The 10,342-nt window shown below is 32.0% G+C and overlaps 2 pseudogenes; both read right to left on the bottom strand.

Annotated features, from left to right (window-relative positions):
* Positions 1 to 8,465: 8,465 nt before the first annotated feature.
* Positions 8,466 to 9,068, bottom strand: LOC147806100 (SCAN domain-containing protein 3 pseudogene; annotated as a pseudogene).
* A 183-nt stretch (positions 9,069 to 9,251) lies between these two features.
* LOC147806099 (SCAN domain-containing protein 3 pseudogene) lies at positions 9,252 to 10,118 on the bottom strand (annotated as a pseudogene).
* Between the last annotated feature and the right edge of the window lie 224 nt (positions 10,119 to 10,342).

The following is a 10,342-nucleotide window of genomic DNA, read 5'->3' as shown; positions in this document are numbered from 1 at the left end:
AGAAGTAAAAGAGATTGTTTAATATTAACGAAAATTTTTTGAGTATATATATTTTTGTGAAGTCTTATACAGTGATTTCAGCTCAGAATATGTAAGTAAATTTAGTTTAACTTGATAAATTATTAAGTTTGCTAAGAGTCAACGAAGTTTTTATCGAAGTGCACTAATAATACAAGTATTTAAAGAAATGTAATTTTTTTTATGATTATAAAATTTAGTGTGGTATAACCGATTCAGACTTCTATGAACTATAACTTTACATTCATTAACATTTGCTAAACAGTTTCCTATTTAAGTTATAGCTCGACATATTTTCAACCCTAAGGTTGTTTAATAATCTAAATCATTCGAAACACTAGTGCGCATTATGTATGTAGATTTGTCGGTAAATATATTATTAAAAAACTGATGAAATTTCTATTCAAGTTGGTTACAAATAATTTAAATATTAAGCGGGTGAGAACAATCAATCAATCAACCATGAAATTTTATGCAAACATGTAAATAAATTTCTGAACAAAAACTATTTTCTTTCTCGGATAACAAAACTCTTAAACAAACTTAATTATAAGTTGACAAAAAATGAATGGTTAAAAGGTGAATAATCTTTGAGGCATGAATCTATTATATTATAGAACTTTGAAACCATTATTTCTATCCAACTATTATTTAGAGACTATTATATACTAATTTGTGCAATTGTTAAATTTTGCAGAAAACAATACGAAAGCATCATTGTCTAATTTTCTTAGAGGGTGAAATCAAACAAGCGTAGTCGGTTAAGTCAAATATTATGCTTTTTATACAAACGAATCCTTATGAGTTACATATTTTAATATATTAATCTTAAAGACACAAGTCTGATTTCTTACGATGTATCATAGTCAAATAAATAGGAAAAAATACATTACTTGCAAAGATTGCCTTGTTTAAATCCTACCCTTTTGACTTTAGTGAAATCAAGTTGGCTGCTCGACCTCAGAGAGGGATTATGATCTGAGTTATTCCTATTGAACATAAACCAAATCTTTTCAAATTATTTACAGCTTCCCCCTAATAATTTTCATAGTGCTTATTTTTGTAACAAAATTACTGATTTAAAAGGATTATGTACCTATTTTAATTTTTCGGATTAGCTAGATTAGAGGAAGTTTTAACTTTTTATACTAATACTAGGAGGCTCCACCCCCTGCTCGCTAACGCTCGCCAACCCCCGAGAATTGCTACGCAATCCTATGTGGTTCACGCCGTGAATCATGGCTCGCTGCGCACGCTCGTCAATGAACACAATGTTCTAGCACAAAGACATAATATATTATCATCAAAGACATAGTATTTTATCATCAAAGACATAGTATTGTACTTATGTAGATGAATTCTACCAATGTTCTTATTGGCTTTTAAAAAAGTATATTAGCTATTTAGATTGTACATGGTGAAAAAATCAAAACATTAGCTAAATAAGAAACATATAAGCAAAATAAATTATCAAATATTGCTTCACTAATATTCTGCATTTTAAAGCGTGAAAATTCAATGCATAAATAAACGCGAAATATAAAAAAATTCAATGCATTCAATACAAACACTTAAACGTTTTTCAGACGTTTAGGTAGCTCCCAGTAGAAAAATATCAATTCAACAGCGGCCTTTTAAAGCATTCTCAATTCAATTAATTAATTAATTCCTAATTGAGTTTAAATTAAATATTGTCATGTTTTCAGTGCATGAATCTGAATTGAATAACTTGATAATGCTCACTCTGGTTATTGTTATCTGGTTGCTCACTACGTGCTCTTGCGCGCCGAATCCAATCAATTAAAAATGAAAACTGTTGCCAGCGCGAGAAAAGAAATATCATCGGTTTTATTGATACATACATACATACGTACGTATTAGCGTTTTATATAATAAGACAGATAGTTCCTTTCAACTGCTCTGGATAAATAATGAGTGAAACAAAACCAGCAAATATACTACTTCAAGAATGCTTTTCATGAAATGGATTTCAAATTCGCTACTATACGATTGAAAATTCAAATTATTAAAAAAATGAAAGTTCATGAGTGCGTTTCAAAATTCTATGAATCAAACTTACTAAGCTTATCTTCCTAATGCATAATAATCTAATATGGTTTGAAGATATCATAACAATACCAAGCTGTTAGAGATAGGAAGGCTGGGATAGCCTGGTTTATAGGGCGCTGAATCATGTCGTGAGTTCGATTCCCGCTGGTCGAAGACTCCCTGTGTAGTAAATGGTGACTGATGTACGTTAACTCTGTTAAGTCCTCAAAGATTCCACAAAATCAGTACCTCTGGGGGTACTGAATTGGAGATTAATCATTCTCCGGTTTAGGTCAAAATTCCGATCTGTGAATGAATGAATGGATGCCTGAATGGGTTCACCCTTTAAAATGAGCTGTGATGTGTAGACGTATTCTTGGCCCTATAAGGAGCTATTGAAATGCCAGAAACGCACCCTCAGTCTTATACTCGCTGGGTTTCCCCAAGCAGACTTGCTGGTTAATTGGCAAGTGGCGTTAGAAACAACAACGAGGAAGGGAGAAATTAAATTTAAAATATGTTAAATAGATCAATACAATATTTCTTTCTACAAAACACATTACTGTTGTATAAATTGAATAAACAATTAAAATTTATTCCTCAAAAAGCTGTTTGTTAAACAGCTATAATTTTCCAGCACTAAATTTTCAAATTTTCAAATTTCTATTATCATTGAATTGCATGCATTAACTGTAATAGGAATAGAAGCAGGGAATTAAATCGTTTTTTGCTTGAAATAATTATTTGAATAAACTCTCTTTAATTTACGAAATTGTCCTAAAAATGCCAAAAATGTAATATTTAGGTAATAATTTTGTATAGCCTAATATTAGAATTTAACTTAATAGAAAATGTACCTCAATTTAATACAGTATTAAAATTAATGCTAAATTGTATGATATTATGTTTGAAATAATGTAATTATAGTTTCACCTTGAACTACTTCTTATATTTTAGTAATTCGACATCGATTTTTTGTCTTTATTTTGTTCATTACGATTACGCAAACAGATACAATTAAAGAGAAAAATTAATATTTTGATGAGCATTGTGGTTATATTATTACAGCTAAAAAAAATTTTTAAAAGAAATAAACATAACCAGAAAAAAAATTTCAGTTATAGGGTCAAAACTTTTCTTATTTTCGAAATTTCATATCAAGACAATCTTCTAATTATTTAGGACTCCAATTATCGTAATTAAAAAACTAAATTATAGTTTTATAAGAAAGGTTATATGAAGGATAAAATAATTATTCATATAAAGTAAGTATATTTAGATAATCCTCTAGTTATAAATTCTCGAGAATTATAGTAAATTTATCCCAAATATACACGATCTTACATTTAAAATTTAATCCTAATTTAAATAAATATTTCCTGAACTTCCACCAACAAACTTTTCATGTCTATTATTTGGCGAGAATTTTCCCTGATGAAAATTTATATATATTCTTTGGCGGCTCACGTTAACGTATAGACGTGTCTTTGAAGTCGCATTAGCACACTTTACAATAATTGCTAGCGCCTCTAGAGAGTTTAATTTCTGTCATTCTTTGGCGAGGATCAGAAGAGCTTAGGTTATTTTTTTTCTATTTCACTTTTCACATTAATTTATTTTTCTGTTAATATTAAATTTTAGATTTCCGAGCATAAAAAAGAAAAAAAAAGAAAGGAACTTAAGTGGATTACTTTTCTTTTAATAGAAGCGAGCAATTTCATTTCGTAAAGATGATAAAATGAAAAGGTATTAGAATCTAAAAACAGTGGTTCTTTTATTAAGAGAATACATAGGAATTTAATTACTTTTGAAGTGCTTTAATTTTTTGCAATAATACAGTTAAGTGCTTTATGCTTGTGTTTGATGAAAATGCTGAATCTCTTTCAAAGTGGTATCATTTTAAAGGATTTTGTCTAATCCCACAATATCTTATATTTTATTCTTTATCATCAAATAAAATGAAGGCATTATTTAAAATGAATTTGGGGATTTTTTTGATGCTTCTTTATATAGGTTTAAGAGGTTTATATAGTTATAAGCTTTAATAAAATATGCTTTTCATTTTATTTTATTTAAATCATACTTTTTTATTGTACTGGACTATACAGTAATTAATTTTCTTAGTTTAGATAAGTTTAAATGATGTAGAAGATAAGGGATTTGAATTATTTAAATTACTTCCTGTGAAACTGCTTCTGCTACATTCTATTAACAAATATTAGCGATATTTATGTCAGCCATTTCTCCTCTTCCCATCACTACGATTCCCTTAGTGAATTGTAGCGTTGACATTGTAAAAATTTGTAAAATTCTTATTACTTGTAAAAAATGCTCTAAAGTATTTATCCTCTTTAAAAAAATTTAGACGTAAAGGGACCATATGTTATTTAAAAAAAATTTGATAGATGTACCTTATACTGATTTCATTATAGAAGACAGTATTTGTAAGGATACGTGATGTTATGCATTGGTTTCTGATTTTTGTTACTTTCAAAACACTTTTTCTTCATGAGCAAATAGGCAATTATTAGATAAATAAAATTAATAATAGATAAAATCATTAAGATGGAACACTACCGTAAAATTGATTTAAAAAAAAATTAAGCTGGAGCCACAAGGGCACAGTTTGCTTTTTTCAGTCATTAGATAATTAACAAATATTATTGAGAATCTTTACTGAGTATTTTTTGTCACAATTCAATAAATAACGCATTTATTATAAGTTTTAATATGCATTCAAACGGGAGAGCATTTTATAATGTTAAAACAATTGACGCAGTATTCCTTTCCTCTGGATCCATATATTGCTCCATATTTTGAAGCATTTATTTTAAGTTTCAATTTTCCTTAAAAATGAAGAGCATTTTAAAATGTTAAAACAATTGACGCAATATTACTTTCCTCATCTGATTCCATATATTGCTCCATATTTTGAACTAAAGTGCCCCTTCATATGAGCATCATTCAGGAACTTATTTCGGCCATAATCTCGAGGAAATGAATGCATTTTTAAAAAAAATATTCAAAGATTTCATTTCTTAAAGATTTCAACGTAGAGACCCCACCTTTTAAAATATTGTAAGAATCTGATTTGAAAATTTGATATATTTTAACCAGATATTAACGAAGTTTTTCAATATTTTACTTTCTGATATGTTTCTAAACCTTTCAACTTTGCGAAATTAAAGCCCAAACTGAGAAAAACAGGCACGGTCAAAATTACCAGTATACTTTACAGCGTTTCTTGTTCTATGGGAACGACAAAAAGCTCAGTAATTTTTACCGAAGTCCATTGATAATTATTCTGGTAAAATTAACAATATTGTATAGTTTCAAATTATGTGATAAAATTTGGCAAATGCGGTTAAATTTGGTAATTTAATTATGATACTTTTTATCATGGCCTAAAAGCCATTTAATCTGTTAAATTTGATTTTCAGTTTTGTATTTTTTACTAAATGTGTGATTACAAGAACTCTAAATTTGAAAATTAGAACTTCCATAAAACTGCAACCATATGGACTGAAAATTTTTATATGAATGGTTTTATTCCATATAATTTTGTTTTATTAACCAGAATTTCTGTTTATTGTACTAAAAATGCCGTTACGGTACGTCAATTTCACTAGATTTTTGTTTCTTCTTCCACATTTAATTTAATCCTCAAACCATCATTTTTTACTTACAGACATGATAGTTTTGAAGTTAAGGTAATCAGGTATTAAATTTGTACAATAAAGACAAAGATGAATAATGTATATGAATTGAGTTCATTCATCAAAGTATGGACCCATATCTACACATATGCCATGTAAGTGGTAGATTTTTCAGGGAAGTGAAAGAAGGCCCGAATTGACAAGGCTAAATGAATTCCTATGAAATCACTTTAATAGCAGTTTCAGAATTTAAAAAAATCTGATAATTAAACTATTTTCCTATTAAATAGTTCTCTAAATTTAGAAAAATGTGGTTGTTAGAGGAAGTTATGCCTAATGAGAATACAGGATGATAAGGAGTTCCTGTTCATATAGTTATGCCTCAGGTCATTTGTAGAGTGTGTGATTTGCTAAGGCCGTGCAATATAACAGGAAGCAATCTTTTAATCAGTCTAGACTATGTTTCTTTAAGATTTAATATCATTCGTACAGTCATTCATAATATATTTCATTATGCCCGTGAGCCAGGTAGCATAAAATCGTGATATATCACAACTGTGCTGAAGTAGAACACGTTCACCTGCAGCATTTTGGTGGGGGATATTACACTTAGGAGTATGCTTTTGTGATTTCATCCTTGTTCAACCAACACTGGGATCAACTAACACTTGAGTCAATTACACAAGTAATGTTTCACGTGGTGTAACCGTAATTGCAAAATTCCAAACTGAGATTTTCCAACAATGTGAATTTCCAATCACCCCTTTCTTAAAAAAATTAATTAATTTTTTCTTAACCATTTTTAGAGGTTACGATTTTTTTAAGCAGGTGAGGTTTTTAACTTTTTAATAAAAAAATGAAAGTTAAAATATTCAGCCAATTTCAAATGGGAAACTATTAATTGATTTATTCAAACTAATATTTTCCTTTTTAACAGCCTAATATTTATGAAAAAAAAGCCGCCTGTCTATTGCAAATCCAGTTCTCATAACACTTTAAAAAAATCCAGATCAACTTACTACGGTATAAAGTACCGGCACTTCGAGTGCATCATCCATAAAAATCCATTTTTTTCATCAAATAATATACCGCAAATTTTGCAGCAATATTTATGTAATTAGAGTTATTTATTGTTTTTACTGTAATTATTACTGTAAAAGTTATTATGCATCAATTTTTTTTGTTTCGCAACATGTTCCGGTAAAAATGGATTTTACGCAAAAAAATGTCAGCACCCTGAGTTCCAATACTTTTTACCGTAATTTAATCCGGAATTTTGTACAGTGCACTATGAGTATTTCTTGGGGGTTATATTTCTTTTATTTATAAAATGATATACTCAAGTTTCTAAGATAAGGCCGATCGACAGGGAACAGGGGGCAGGGACTGTCCGTGCATCAGAAAGGTTCTGGGTTCGAATCCCAGGAAAGGCATGGATGTTCTTTCCTTCTCTGTACTATCTGTCCTCACTGTGGGAGCGATGTTGGCCCATTTAATATGGTGCCCCTGAAAGAGAGGTCAACAAAATTGCCCTGTAAATGCCTGAATTGACGGATGTTAACACAGGTGGGCATTGGGAAAAAAACGAGTTTCTAAGATAAAAAGAACATCGTTGCAAGTATTACCTCTTAAGTACATGACGCAGAAAATAAAAAAGAAAATTTCAATTACTTATGTAAAACTTTAAAAAACAAGGTAGGGTAAACTAACCAGTGAAGGAACACTTAAGCTTCGCTTGCCTTTTAAAATATCATATTAATTGCAAAATTCTTAATTTTAGTTAAATGACAGTGTCAACATGTTTGTTACTAATTGCAAATTATGTAAAAAATTTTTAGAGAATTTACATAATATTGTTTTAAAGTTTTGAAGATTCAAATAACAAGTAGTAAGAAGACCAAGTGAAGGAACAGCTCTTACCAGTGAATGAACACCCAGTAAAGGAACACTTAATTTTGGTTATTTTTTAATGCTCTTTATGAATTTATAAGCCATACAAATATTTAAAAACAAGCCTGTTCTTACCTATAAATACTTGGAAAATTTTAACTTTTTTTTGTAATCATGAATTGAAAATTAAAGCGTCAACATATTAACACATACTGTTCATTCAGTGAGAAATCTATGCCCAGTAAAGGAACATGCCTGTTTCCTCACTGGTTAGAAGTTGTTTTTCGTATTTTTAACATACTTTTGATGTGAAACATCACTAAAGGAACAAGAAAATTAAAGTTTATCTTTTATTTTCATTAACTTAGAAAAAAACCCCAGTAAAGGAACACTTGTTCCTTCACTGGTTTTTCATCGCTTGGTGATCCAGTGAATAAACACCCCCTTATCTCAGTACTTTATTATGCTATGATGCTTAAAAAAAACGTAACTTCAATAACTATATTTTGAATTCTCTTTTTCACAGTGAGAAAAATGAAACTATTACATGCAATTAATTCCACTTCAAACATATAAATACAAACACTCACCTTATAATTTTTTCAAAGAAACAAGGTGTTGTAGAGGTAATATAACACAGTGTTCCCCAACCTTTTTATCACCGCGGACCTGTCAACGTTTGATAATTTTACCACGGCCCACTGAGGGGGGGGGGGCATTGATTGTTTATAATTTTAGATTATTTTGATTTTATAATTTTAATTTAATTGTATTTAAACATACCTTTAAAATAAAATACAGTTACACCAAAAAATAAAGTGATTTAACATTTTAACTTACTTGAACGTTACATCAATGAGAACCCCGAGCTTGTTTCTTTGCAATAAGACGGATCCATCTGGGGGTAATCGGAGACAATGACACCCGAAGTGTGTTGCTTATCTCCAGTTTATTCCGTTGCTTTGTTTTGGTTGCTGTTACTGCAGAAAATCCCGCTTCACACAGATAGGTTGTCGGAAATGGCAATAGGGATTTAAGTGCTGTGGTGGCAATCTCGGGGTATTCTGCCAAGACTTTAATCCAGAACACCGGCAGAGTTGTTGTTTCGAACGTAGTCTTAAGGCCGCCGTCATTTGCAATCTCCAACAGTTGATCTTCTTCTTCTTGCATTGACAAGCTACATTCACCCGATTTGTTGGCAAATGGGTCGCGGATCCATTCCTTACCAGTTCGTGGGTCTTTTGTGGTTGGGAAGAAGCGCTCGAACTCTTTTAAAAGCAAAGACAGGTGATCGTGAACCAACTGGGAGAATGAATCTTCAGGCTCTGTCTCGCCTAAAATACCCGCTAATGTCTGAAACATGTCGAAAATGCCTCTGTTCACGCGTCGTCCCCATAACTCCAGTTTGGCTTTAAATGCAGCTACTTTGTCAGCCAACTTGAAAACAGTTGTCATTTTCCCCTGAAAGCACAGATTGAGTTCATTCAGCAGGTTGAATACGTCACACAGGTAAGCCAGTTTGGTGACCCATACCTTGTCACTGAAATGTGCTGCCAGCGGTGACTTCGTTTCTAAGAGAAATATTTGCAATGGCTCTCGCAATTCAAATACTCTCAGTAGCGATTTTCCTCTGGATAATCATCTTATTTCTGTGTATAACAGAAGGCATCTGTACTCTGCGTCCATCTCCTCACAAAGCTGCTCAAACAGGCGCGAGTTAAGGGCGTGTGCTTTGATGTAGTTAATAACTTCAGCGACATCAATCAATACGCTGTTAAATTCTGGTGACATTTTTCGGCTTGCTAGCACTTCCCTGTGAATGAGACAATGTGTAGCTTCACTCTCAGGTGCAACTTCCTTAATCCGAGCAGTTAAACCAGATAGACGTCCGGTCATAGCAGCAGCTCCGTCTGTGCATATGCCTACACAAAAGGACCATTTTAGTTGTCTTGATATATAACCATCCAGTGACTTGAACAGTTCTGCTCCTGTGGTGTTGGTTGGCAAAGATAGTGCACATAACAAATCCTCATGCACATCTTCCTTATATAGATATCGCACATAAACAAGTAGTACTGCCTTGCTGTCAATACCTGTAGATTCGTCAACCTGGAGTGCGTACCACGGTGATGCATTAATCCTCTCCAACAATTGCTTTTCTATGTCTTCGGCTATTTCCTCAATGCGCCTAGTCACAGTGCTAGCCGACAAAGGCACATGTGCTATCTTTTCCACAGCAGCTTCTCCTAGTATTTCACGGCAAATGTCTTTAGGGGCGGGCAAGATTAATTCTTCACCAATATTGAATGGCTTTTTAGCTTTAGCAATGCGGTTAGCCACCAAATATGATGCTCTTAGTGCACTCTTCTTTATTGATGTGGTGGCCATCATAAATTTATTCTGTCCTTCGTGTTCCCGTTTTTTTCTTTCAAAATACTCCAGGGGCTTGTCTTTTAATCCAGGGTGCTTGGCGTTCAAGTGGCGAAGCAGTTTTGAAGGTTTCATTGCGTCATTAGAGAGTTACTATGCAGATAGTTACTATGCGCCGCAAACTATGCAGAGCTGTTTTGGTTTGTGTGAATCGCCTGTCCCGACAAAACCATACTTCAAGTAGGACTCATGGTATTGTCTGTTAAAGGTTGCATGTTTCTTTGATGTTGAAGGCTCTTCGGTCTCTTCACTGAGCCTTTTCTTTTTTCCAAGGAAACTTTCTAAGGACGTTTGTTTTG

The sequence above is a fragment of the Parasteatoda tepidariorum genome, chromosome 8, assembly GCF_982258835.1.
Source record: "Parasteatoda tepidariorum strain Cologne lab strain chromosome 8, Ptep-v5.0, whole genome shotgun sequence".
NCBI lineage: Eukaryota > Metazoa > Arthropoda > Arachnida > Araneae > Theridiidae > Parasteatoda > Parasteatoda tepidariorum.
The sequence above is the reverse complement of the archived record's forward strand: the minus strand, read 5'-3'. Positions and strand labels throughout refer to the sequence as shown.